Genomic DNA, 13529 nt, shown 5'->3' with positions numbered 1-13529 from the left:
TTCTCAACTGCCTTGGTGTCAGGAAAACTCGGACTGGGAGTTGCATTAATGAAAAGGTAAGTCCGAAACTGAATGTTCGGCCCACTGTTGCAGAACGGCAGCGAGGATAGACGAATAATAAATCAAAAGCAGGTTTCAGAAGAATCGTTTTGCATTTTTTGGTAAATTTCGCTGCCTGGTTATGAAAAGATCTGACGTTAATAATAAAAAACTTAAAGGGTCAATATTAGTGGCTAAACGAGACATTTTACGTATATGATCTTAACGTCCTTGTTCCTTTACTCCGCAGCTTCTTTTGAGAGCTCTCGAATGAATACTTATGCATATTGAATAACATTTGCGGGTGAATTAATATTTTATGCACTGAGGAAAGCAAATATACCAGGAATACTTTGATGTTAATTCTTTTGCAGTATTTTGAGCTAATCGCGTATAGAGGATGGTCTTGGGTTTTTCCAAATAATTTTCTGTTCTTTATCACTATCAGTTTTTGTTATAAGTTAAATAGAAAAATATGTAGTAACAAATAAGCAACTGTCTTCCAAAGTATTGTTTCCGATTTTTTTTCTCATATTGGCTGTGTTTAGTACTACTAGTTTTCCTATCCGCTTCGTTCTTTCTAAGCACTCTGCCGGCCTAATTTTTGACGTCCTCGATAAGAAGCACTGGATTGACTTTGAGAGACAAATTCAAATTGTAACAATCAGTCAGAGTAGTGTTCAATAACTTTTCTATGACATATATTCTATGACATATATTTCAAAATGCTGTAAACTTTTTTAATAAATAATCCAGTAGTTTCTAAGAAATATTTTCAATGACTCAATAACAGTGAGATTGAAATCTAAATTTTTGGTCATCATAGGCTTTTTTAGCCTTATCAGGAAATGAACTAGTTACTGAGCACCAGATCTCAAAAAAATATAATCGTTGCAGTTTGCAGCGATATGAATTGCTATGTATTAAGAAATAAGTTTATCAAATTAAGAAATGCAATTTAAGAATTGAGCAATTAAGACTTCAAAGCACAAATGACTACAACGAACACAACAAAACCCAAAATATGCACGAACGAAAAAATTCGCAGAAGTTGCAAAAAGTTGCAGCTCAAATTTAAAACATATATTAAGAAAACCTACACAAGTATTAATAAAAATTTATTAAGGGGTATGTTTATGGGGAAGACAAAGAATTTACCACCCCTGAGCAATAATAACTAATGCACGAATAGGTCGATTATATGCCGTATTTATATTCTTCTTTTATTGTTCTCTCGTCGGAGCTGCAACTCCCGATCGAACGCTTGGCTTCAATATATAGGCGCTTACAATGTAGCTTAGCTTAACAAATAAGGCGACAGAAGAAGAAGAGATAGGGAAATAGATAACGAAGAGAAGAGCTAAGAGCGCAGCAGGTGCAGCGATACACTATGCGGGTATAATTAGACGCTAGCGGTCTGCTAAGAACAGGGTAAGACGGGTAATACAACTACATATGTCTCTATCTCAAATTTATGTATACAATAAAAAAAACACCAATCTTCAGGGCACTAGTTAGACTTTAAATTTATAACAATAACACAACATATTATGACATAAAAATGACTTTGTTTTATACTATACTAGCTGTACCCTGCCACGTTTCTCTGTGGCATATTGTGGTTAAGAGGGCACTGCTGAATACATCAAGGTTCCGGCAAAATCATCTTCCTGGCATAAGGTGAAGAAGGCAGTCAGAGTTGTCGCTGGCGGATTCAGGACTCTTTCTTGTACATTTCTTTCTGTGAAATAGACACGTTGACCATTCTCCAAATGGACTGCCAAGTGAACTAAAGCTGGATAGCGTTCATGAATGGGGAACGAACAAATTCTCCATGCAACCTCGTTGCTGCTTATGTATCTTCCAGCCTGGTATTGAGATATTTCATCGACAACTCGTACTGCATTGCTGTCCCCATTTTCTGCTTGAACACCAAAAACTGTCATATCGCTGCCTTTATTCAGGTACTTGCAGATATATTTAATCGATTTCACGGAATTGCAATATTCTACGTTGATGTGCGCTTTGTATGATTTTGACAATAGTGGTGAGTATGGAACCACCCAACGATTGTCTACCTCAATATCACCAATTCTCATGTTTAAAGTTGGCGAAGTTCCTCCATCTTCAGTTGACCGTCTCCCATACAGAGGATATCCATCGTCCCCTGTTACGGTGTTGGCTGTAAATGCTCGAGGATATCGCTTGGAACACTTCCCGTCTACCATGCATGGTGAACTTCGGTTGAGGGTACCACATGGGCCATGGATCATGTTCTTGATGACAACTGCATGCAAATCTGTATCAACATCTGCCCGTGAAATCTCAGCGCATATCACATTGTCAATTTCGTCTGGAGTAATTTTATCATACAGCCAAATCAGTATGTGCGCATGCGGCAATCCTCTCTTCTGCCATTCTACTGAATACATCCAGCACCGCTCAGATCCCAAAACTCCATGTTTCACAATGAAATCCATCAGTGACTTGAGCTTTTGTCTAAAAACACGGGCTGTGATGTCATGCCTATCCCTATATGATTGTCCAGGAAATAACAGCTGAACTATCTCGTCCCAAGCTGGATTGCATGTGAAGGTGATAAATAAGTCTGAACGGCCGTAGCAACGAACATATGCCTGGGCATCTTGAGCATATTCCTGCATGTGGCGTGGACTACCTATGTATGAGGATGGCAAAATCGTGAGCTTTCCAACGTTGGTTGTATTACGGTCATTCATCACAGCATCCCGCAAATGGATATATTCCTCGGACCGAAGTTTCTTCTGATTCAATCGGAGGAACAGAAAACGTTGTTTAAATTTTTGCATACATATCGACAATGTACTGATGAAACAACTGACGACATTTCAATATATGATTGCAATCGGTCCTCCGAACCATTAACCTGTATGAGTAAAAGTTCATCGCGCAGCCGCGTCTCTCGGATGGAGGCCCGTTCTTCGTCAGTCATATTCGTAATCTTACGTCTTTTTGCTTCTGTATTGCGAATACGACGACCCAATCTCGACTTCTTTGGTGGCATGACTTCGTTTCTTACTGAACCTGAACAGAAAATAAAATTTGTATCTCCAATTTCTTCTTTCAATATGTTTTTAATGTTTGACAGGAAATGCTTTGATTTGCTTGTAGAGGGTGCAGTAGTAGGGGCACGGGGAAACGCTAAAAAAAATTGATATATTCGCAACCGCAGATAAGCTATCAACATCAAAAGTAGTCAATAACCGAGCTGGAACCTCAACGCATGTTCTCTAAAAATTTGGTCATAAACGGTTCAGAACTTTTCAAGTTTCTTTTTTCAATATGTTTTGAATGTTTGACAGGAAATGCTTTGATTCAGCTGGCTGCCTGTAGTTGGCGCAGCAGTAGGGGCACTTGGAAACGCTAAAAAAATAGATATATTCGCCACCGCAGATAAGCTATCAACATCAAAAGTAGACAATACCCGAGCTGGAACCTCAACGCATGTTGTGTAAAAATTTGGGCTTAAACGGTTCAGAACTTTTCGAGTCTATGAAGGATGTAGACACGAACAGAGCATTTTTATATATATAGATTATAATTTCAGTCAGAAGTTTGCAACGAAGTGAGTCACCTCCGACCATATAAAGTATATATATTCTTGATCAGCATCATGTCCGATCTAGCTATGTCCGTCTGTCCGCTTCTACGCAAACTAGTGTCTCCGTTTTTAAGCTATCTAAATGAAACTTAGCAGTTAGTCTTCTATATATGTCGGAACGGGCCGGATCGGACGACTTTATCATATAGCTGTCATACAAACTATCGTTAGAAATAGAGGAAAATTCAAAACTTTGAATGTAAGTGTAGAAATGAAAGCAGGCATTACCTTAATGTTTTTTAGCAAAAGTATATATAACTTATATGGTATTAATTCTTAGTCATCGATGTTCTATTTTCGGCGTTTCAAAGTTGGCTTCCTTTCTTGTTAATATTCATTTTATTTGATAAGGTTTGGACACGATTTAATAATAAAATTTAATTTGTTTGTGGAAGTTAATTTTTAATTTATTCGTAGCGCGTACGAATGGGAGAATAAAAGTACAGTTAGGTTTTTGCTATGTTAAAAATTATATTTAACATAAAAAGTGAAAAATTTCAGAATTTCGTTTTTTTATTTTCGGCTTATAGAAATAACCACTGTACGTTGACCTAAGTGTGTTAGCCGCCGAAATCATAAAAGGTATTAAGACAGTAGCTAATGTAGCAATCTCGCTAACCAAACCGTGCCTACACCAGGGAATCGTCCGTTGGTGGACCCAAAAGTTTCATGATTTAAGGAAATAAAAGAAATCTCATTGGCACCTATAAAGAAAGTAGGAATACTGTTGTTTTGATTTCTTACAGGAAATTCAATGCCCTTTTCAAATACAAATCTAAAAAAGCAAAACAGGAATCCTTCGAAAGAAGTAGGTCAAATATTATCCCTCTAGCTAAGAAGACTTGGTCCGATTTAAATCGCCTAAAAGGAAACTCGTCATATAGGCTCAGAAGAATTAAGTATAAAGATGAAGAGCTGCATCACTCTTCAGACATTAGCGACGCTTTTGGTCGGACTATTCCAAAGACGACAATTTCCTTCACCATTTGCAAAGAGGAAATTCTTTTTCAGGGGCTCTAAGTCCGGAGCCACAACTACCTTCGCAGTGGTCCTGGCTCAAATAGGAATAACTGGAAACGAATAAGCCGACAAAGCCGCAAAGATAGCCGTACGGACTCCCTGCCATACAATTATACCTGGAATACAGCAGGACATCTGGGAAAACATCAAACAGATCCTGCTCGGTATCGAATTTACCCACTGGTATAAAAACTATAAAACAGGGCAAGAAACAACCAATTTTCTAATGTCGTGCTACAGAAGGGAATGTGCCATTATTTCTCGATTAAGAACTGGACACACAAGCATCACAAACAAGCACATCTTAAACGGCGAAGGCGGCAAAACTGTCCCAACTGTGGGGAGGAACTATCAGTTATGTGTCTACCCGCCCTTAAACCCATTAGCTCGTGAGGAACCGATGGTTCCCCACTGATCTACAATGATAATATTTTTAGATGTAGCTATTGTAAATAGTAGGCATTGCATTGGAAAAAATAGACAGCAAGGAGGGCAAAGTGTAGCTAGTAATAAGATTAGCAGTAGGGATAGCGATAGGAATATTAGTAAGAATTGTATTACGATTAGCAGTAGGGATAGCGTTAGGAATAGCAGTAAGAATAGTAATAAGGATAGTTGTAGGACAGTAGTTTTACAACACACTCGACCGGATTAAACAAACACACGGCAGACCCACACACCCGGCAGAGCCACACACCTCGAAGGGGCACACACATGGCGGAGACACACACGGCGGAGCCACACACATGGCGGAGACACACACACGGCGGAACCACACAAACGGCGGAGCCACACACGCTGGATCTGCACATCCAGCAGGGCCATCCACAGCGGCAGAGCCTCTCGCTATCGGCCGCGCCTACACCAGCACAGCCACTCGTCCAGTCAGTACAGAGGAGGGCGGCCGAAGGCCCCTATGCCCGCCAATCAGGGAGTCGATTTTTAACACGCAGAGGACAGACGTGCCTCTCGAAACCGGGCTCCATGCGGCCAGGAGGGCCGCCACGCCTCCTGGAGCCGGTAGCCACGAGGAGCTAGAGTCCCGGGCGAAACAGGCTCAAGACGACGATGCAGCCGGCGACCGCCTTGGATACCACCCATGGGGTCCGCCGCCGTGAACTGGGGGCCCCATGATGAACCCCGTGGAAAGGCTGAGCTAAGCCTTGGCGCCGATCGCCTTAGCGGGACTCATGGGCGTGAGGAAGAGATAAGGATTGGTTTGGTTAGCGCCACCTTTAGACAATAGAAATTATTTCTGACTACTACAACTGTGTGTGTTGTCCACTTAGGGCTCTCTCCCTCCCCTATCCTACCACCCGGGTTGGCGGCCAAGGCGGGAAAAGCTCACGGCTGACGGGGCCGTGACCGCCGCGGCCAAACGACTCATCCGTAGCCCCCTGTGTGAAAGCGACCCACAGTTGATGGGGCCGCAACCTATCAGGGTTTCTCTCGTGGTCGCAATGTCAATGCCCGGAGGTGTCCTTCCACCTAGGCGAGTCCGGCTCCGATACCCGGGTGACGCCTTGGTTGAGGGACGGTCGGCACCCGGCACCGGGGCCGGCCCAACCTCAACCCGAGCGAGTCCTCCCCCCCTGGCCGAGAAACACGCCGATGGCGCCCGAGCAGGGACAAGGCAAGATTTTTAGGACACCACCAACGTCGGTACCAAGCGTTGAGTATAGCTCCACTTTAGGAACGAACAGGATCAGTAGTTAGGTTAGGGACGAAGCAGTGGAGGAGGCACGTGGATGCCATAGGCCATTGTGTTTTAGGTACATGCCCAAGGTCATGGGTACAGTCGGCTTGGCAAAAACCAAGCCTTTCGATACCCGAAGTCCCAACCGTCGGCGCACACGACGCGAAAAACAGGCACGCAGAGTTTCAGACCCGAAGCTCTTAAACACGAAGGCACACGAAAATTAACATGTACAAGACAGACGAATGTCGAATAAAGAATATAGGAAGACGACGTCTACATTGCAGCTGACGCCGCCGCCAGTAGGAAGCATAGGCCCCTATCTCTTTCAACCGCCTTGGGTTTCTGATACGAGGAAAACGCCCGGGGCCGGCGCTGGCATATAAGGCTTACGGCCGCCAGCTACAAGGACAGTATTCATCAACAAACCAAACGGTCAACATCGAACAATCAACAAAAAATCAGTATTTAACGAGCAAGCAAACGGCTTACATCCAGCGATCAGACAGTTCTCATCGAGCAACCAAAGGGTCAACATCGAAGTATCAACATAAGGACAACGAAACCTAATCCTGCATTATTGACCAGGATTCATAAGGATCCTCACACAGGACTACTCACAGTCACCAACGTCTAACCCCAGTCACTCTCAAAGGACAACGAGTCCTTACGGGATATCCACCTGGATAATCCTACTGCATAACCATTTACTTTCAAAATCGCCGCGAACCAAGGTAGGTCACAGTGGTGAGGCCCAATACTAGGGCCTCCAATAAGGGCTAAGATCCTCTTTGTTTCACTCCCTCTGTTCGTTGTTGGTGGTCCTGATCACTATCAGTACCAACCAAAATCAGTAAGGAAACCTAGGATTGCCGAAACTTTCAGCTTTCCTATACTTTCCAGTGACTCCATCTGGTAGGCACCAATGTGGCGAAGTCTGATGTGATTCAGCGCTGGGCGGAAGAAGAGCAGATTTCTCGGTGTCTCTTGATCTGTAGTTTGTTTGCAGCTTCTACAGATTGTATTGTGTGGCAGTCCCATCTTCATTGCGTGCGATCCGATCGCCCAATGTCCCGTGGTGACTGCCGTGATCCTGCTGATATCCCGTTTGCTGTTGGATAGCAGTTCATTGGTTTGTTTTTTGACGTACCTCGGCCAACATTCTTTTGACCTTCTGCGCTCGCTCTTACTTAGCCATTCTTTGTTAGCTATCTGCTTTAAGTGATCATGGATCCTTGTCTGGATCGCGTTTAGGGAGATCGGTAAGTCGAAGTCTGTACTTAGCCCTGCCAAGCCTGCACGGGCTAGTTCGTCTGCCTTATCATTTCCCGGGAACTCGTTGTGTCTCGCTACCCAGTATACTTGTACCTTATTTTTATCAACAAGTCCATTAAGGACCTTCTTGCATTCTGCCACTTGCCGTGAGTTCGTTTTCACGGCAGCTAGGGATTTTATAGCCGCTTGGCTATCCGAGTAGATCCGCACTCTGGTGTCCCTGAGGTCTAGCCTTAAGGAGAGATCGACTGTTTCCCTAATGGTTAGTAACTCAGCCTGAAAGACCGTCACTGAGTTTGAGAGATTGAAAGCCTTTAATTTCCAATTCTCAGAGTAGATCCCAGCCACTGCGCCGCGGCTCGTCTTGGAGCAATCGGTGTTGAGGGACACCTCGTTCTCTACCACCATTTTGCCCCTGCTCCAGTCTTCCCTTGTTGGATATGAGATCGAGAAAGCTTTCCCGAAATTCAACCCCGCGATCATGTAGTCAGTCTTTTCGTTTGCATTTATGCCGTTGCTCACAAGAATCTTGCCCTGCCCAGCGCCGTATTCCCTCCAGCAATTGCTTGCCTTCAGTCTCACTGCGCTCTGTGTCCTTCACGAACAGTTCTATTGTAATAAGTTCAGTTTATTCGTTGGTGCAATAGTGGTTATTTATTGATTCATTCTGTTCCGGGCTCATTTCATGAATGCCCTGCTTGACTTAAGAATCTTTTGGCTTGGCTTACAATTCACATAACTGTCCGAGCAGCGCCGCGGCCAACGCTTATGTATCTAAATATGTATATTAATGTCTATGTGCCGCTGCAGAGCAGCGGTCAATGCTGATGCATAAGTGTATATAGGCGGCACAAACAGCGGCCGCGCATGAGGGAGAGTGTTATGCTAACATAGTAACCGAATGATCGGCCGGATTCTACAAAATCTATTCTCTAAAATTTTTTAATTAATCCCTATAAACTGCTTAAGTTTTTTTTTTTTTTGTATTTAAAATTGTTTTATTATTATTAGCTTCTACCTTCTTTACCGTATAGGGTCCTATATTTTAAAGTCTAGCTTATGGGTCGTTTCATTTTTTAATAAAACCTGGTCTCCTATTTTTAATTAGAAATCTAAGCTATTTTTGTCGTGCCTATCTTTTTGTTTTTGCTTATTAGTTCTAGCATTATTCTTTCTCTTTTATATGCCTGTTCTAATCTAAATTTACATTCCTTAGCATAATCTTCTATATTATATAATGGTTCTATTCTATCTATGCTATTAAAATGGTTTGGTAAGTTTGAAATTTTCCCAAATACTAATTCGTATGGACAATAATCATGTGCCATAGAGGGGGTTGTATTAAATCAGTATTGTAGCCATACATCCCAATCTGTTTTATCAACTGAGATATATGAGCGTATGAACTCGTTAAGTGTTTTGTGGCTTCGCTCCACTGTTCTGACATGTTCCCATGTCCGTAATGAACGTCTTCATTGGACCCTACTTCAGAATAAAATCTTCAAATATTCCCTTGTTCAGACTTAGGCAGTGGACCGATGGAAAGCTGTTTGTGGCGTTTCAGTAATGGTTAATGCAAGGTCACTACTTGGGCTTTGAAGCTTTTTCTATTGATTGCCTAGGCAAGTCTATTTCTTTTTCTCCTGCGAAGGATTTCTGTCTACTCTGGCATCTTGTAGTGACTTTATTTATATTTCCGGTTATATTTTGTAGTTCTTTGGTGGTTGTTCTTGATAACGCATCGGCTACGAGATTGTCTTTTCCCTTTAAATATTCAACTGTGAAGTTGTTGTCTTCTAATTCTAGCCTCATAAGTGTCAGTTTGGGACTAGGGTTTGTCATTGAGAACAAGTATGTTAAAGGTCTGTGATCTGTTTTGATAGTGAAATGTTTGCTATAAATGTATGGTCGAAAATGTAATATTACCCAGTGTATTGCAGCTAGTTCCTGCTCGGTAGTACACTTATTACTTTCTCCCTTGGTAAAGGCTCTTGACGCATATGCAATGGGAAGTTGGAGTCCGTTATGGTTTTGAGTTAAAACCGCTCCACATGCTTGCTTACTGGCATCTGTAATTATACAACATTTTTTACTGAAATCGGGATATTGTAGCAAGGTAGGTTCCATAAATTTTATTTTTAAATATTCGAATGCGTTTTGGCATTGAGCTGTCCACTCAATAGGAACATTCTTTCTACATAATCGTCTTATGTGTCGTGAATAGTCGCCGAAAGTTTGTATGAATCGTCGTAATTGCAGAATGCTACAAAACGTCTTGCGCTGTCTGCATCGTATGGAGCTGGATAATTCAGTATGACGTCATATTTCTTGTCGTCTGGAAGTATTCCTTTATCGGTGCACTTATGACCTTGAAAAGCCACCTCATGCATAAAGAATGAACATTTTTGTGGATGTAACTTAAGGTTGGAATTTCTACATTTCTCAACAACTTCTGTTAGGTTTTTAAGCATATGTTTCTCGGAGCAATCTATAACTAATAAGTCATCCATATAAAGGAATGCTTGTAAAGGTTCAAGTCCACAGAATTCAATAGTCCTCATTCTCTGAAATGAATTTGGCGCTATTTTTAATCCAAAAAGTAATCGTGTGAAGCGATACGAGCCATTGCTCGTTGAAAAGGAAGTTATATCTCTTGAGCTTTATTCAAGTTCTATTTGATGGAATCCTGACATTAAATCAAGACATGAAAAGTATTTTGCTCGACCTAGTTGATCTAAGCTTTTATATTCAGATACAGAGGGTTCGACAATCCCGTCGGTGATTAATTTTCCGACTTGCTTTTGAATTTCGTTCACCTGACTATGTGGGCTTCTATAGTTTTTTATGTATACGGGTTCATCATCTTTTAATCTCAGTTTTTGTTTGTCGAAATTATTTGTGCTAATTGGTTCGGTTTCTAATCCGAATATTTTTTTTTTTTTTTTTTTTTTTCTTTATTATTTATTTACAATCTGTCTAATTAACAATAGGTAAATTTTATGAGGAGTGTTAAGCTAACAGAAATAGCAGTTCTCCAGTGAGCTCTGCTATTATATATTTTACATATTTACAGTAGTTTAATTTATCTGTCGGGGAGATCGAGAATGTGGTATCTTTTCAGTCTTCTTACTGTTAAACTATTGTCCACTAGATTTAAGGCTAAATTGTTTTCATGGTTATGGAGTCTGTCGATGTATTTTTTACTGATTTTATTTATTTCTTCTTTTATGGTTGGGATGTTGAGGTCTTTGTGGATGTTTGCATTAGTTACGTAGAAGGGAGCATTGACAATTTGTCTCAAAGTTTTGGATTGGTAACGCTGAAGAATTTCAATATTTGATTTGCTAGCAGTTCCCCAGAGCTGTAAAGCGTAGGTCCAAACAGGCTTTAGTATGGCTTTGTAGAGGCGGATTTTGTTTTCCAGAGAGGTTTCTGATTTGCGACTTAACAACCAGGACATTTTTAGTGTTTTAAGTCTGAGCTGCTGACACTTTGCTTTGATGTGATTTTTCCATGTTAATCTGCGGTCGAGATGCATCCCGAGGTACTTCACACATGTAGTTTGTGGAATTGGTGAGCCGTTAAGTGCAACATTAGGGCAGCTGCCTGGTCTTAATGAAAAAGTGATTTGGACGGATTTTAGGGAGTTGATTTTAATTTTCCATCGAAGAAACCAGTCTTCAATTAAGCTTAGCTCATGCTGCAGGAGTTCAGACGCTTCATTTTTGGATGTGCTTGTAGCCAAAACGGCTGTATCATCAGCATATGTTGCTACAGTGCATGTGTTTGTACCTGGCATGTCAGCCGTGTATAGGGTGTACAGAATTGGCCCCAGTACGCTTCCTTGTGGGACGCCTGCGTTAATGCAGTTTAGCGTTGATGAGTCGCTTTTCTGCTGCACGTAAAAGCATCTTTTAGTCAGATATGACTTGATTAATAGATAGTATGGGGCAGGTAGCCATTTCTTTATCTTGTACAATAAACCATTGTGCCAGACTCGATCGAACGCTTGTTGTACATCAAGAAACGCAGCAGTGCAGTATTTTTTGTTTTCAAATGCAGAGACTATATCATTAATGACCCTGTGACATTGCTCAGGTGTCCCGTGACCTCTCCTGAATCCAAATTGATATTCAGGAATGATGGAAAGCTCGTCCAAAATTGGCAACATTCTCTTCAATAGTATTTTTTCAAATACTTTCGAGAATATTGTCAACAGACTAATGGGACGGTATGAGGTCAGTTCTGTTTCTGTTTTGAGTGGCTTTAGGATCATAATGATCTCTGCGCATTTCCATTGACTTGGAAAGTGATCTAGTCTGAGAATTGCATTATATATGAGAGTGAGAAGTCGAATGCATTTTGGTGGTAAAGTTTTTAGGGTGATGCCGTCTATTTTGTCAGGGCCTGGTGTTTTTTTTGTTGTTCAAGCATTTGATTTCTGTCACAACTTCTTCATACTTAATGCTTTTGATAGGCAAGCTCATTTGACAGGGTGACTCAAGAAAGTTTTCGATTTCAGTCTCTGTTATTGGGTTATTGATGTCGTTTGGCTGAAACACGGAATGCAGATGTTGGGCAAATGCTTCCGCTTGTTCTTTATCAGACCTGCACCATATTCCATTGCCTTTACGAATGTTTACGTTTCTTTTAGTTGGTCTCTTTAGGTATTTGGTCGCCCTCCATAGGTTGTGTTCGTTGTTGCAGGAGTTTGGGTCAAGGTTTCTCAAATACGCAGCTAGAGATTCATTGCGTAAGTTCGACAGCAGTTGTCTAAGCTCAGATGCAGCCTTGTTGTATAATCTTTTATCAGCAGGGTAGTGAGTTTCTTGCCAGCGTTTTCGCAGATTTCTTTTATTTTGTATTTTTTGTCGAAGTTCGGTTGAAAGGTACAATTGATTTGGTTGTTGAAGATTAGGAGCATGATTCGTGTTTCTATAGCTCGCTTTATGAATTGTATTTGTGAAAAGCTCCACAGCATAGTCTATCTCTTCTCCTGTTTTTAACGAAATGTCCAGGCTTACAGCTGAGTCCAAATAGCTTTTAAATGCGTTAATGTCTGTAGAGGCTGTAATGACTTTATAGGGTTTTTCCAGCATATGGGCTATTGTGCTGTATGTTGCTATTATTGGAGAATGATCTGAGTTAAGGTCGAAGTTTTCCATTACACGCATGTGTGATTGTGGAATTCCAGAGAATATTACGAAGTCCATTAGATCTGGAATTTTTTGATTATCTGTTGGCCAGTATGTAGGCTTTCCAGTTGACAATGTGGTAATATTATTGTTTCGTATGCATTTGTATAGCTCCGATCCTTTCGGGTTTGTCAGTCTGGATCCCCACCATGGATGTTTGGCATTGAAGTCGCCTCCCACAATGAACTTTGTTCCCAGTCTTTCGAAAAAGTTTTTAAAATCCGGTTCTTTTATTGAGAATCTTGGTGGGAGATAAATCGCTGTTACTGATACGTCAGCATGCATACATTTTATCTCAATTGTCGCAGCCTGTATGGCATTTTCTCTAGTACTGTCCATGATTTTAAATTTAAGGCCGCGCTTGACAATAATTGCGGCACCTCCATGAGCTCTATCTGACGGATGGTCAGCTCTTACTGTATCGTATCCAGTAATTTGAAAATAAGATTTGCTAGTGAAGTGTGTTTCTGAAATGAGCATGACGTCGATGGCATTTGTTTTTAAAAATAAAGTTATTTCATTTAAATGATTGGAAAGCCCGTTGGCATTCCATATTCCTAAGTTTAGATTTACTTGCATAACTTATTTACAAGTAACATTATCATGTTAAGTAAATTATTTGTTAGCTCGAATTGTTTCTCTAGAAGCTGTTCTATTTTTTCTA

General features: G+C 41.1%; 1 protein-coding gene across 1 annotated transcript in view; it reads left to right on the top strand.

The window, feature by feature from the left end:
* LOC147644194 (uncharacterized) overlaps positions 1 to 13529 on the top strand; it is a 70099-nt gene that overhangs the window by 30808 nt on the left and 25762 nt on the right. The window lies entirely within an intron of this gene.

This window comes from Drosophila serrata, unplaced genomic scaffold (genome assembly GCF_035046125.1).
Source record: "Drosophila serrata isolate PLE 108 unplaced genomic scaffold, ASM3504612v1 contig_221, whole genome shotgun sequence".
Lineage (NCBI taxonomy): Eukaryota > Metazoa > Arthropoda > Insecta > Diptera > Drosophilidae > Drosophila > Drosophila serrata.
Note: the sequence above shows the minus strand (reverse complement) of the source record. Positions and strands in the feature narration are given on the sequence as shown.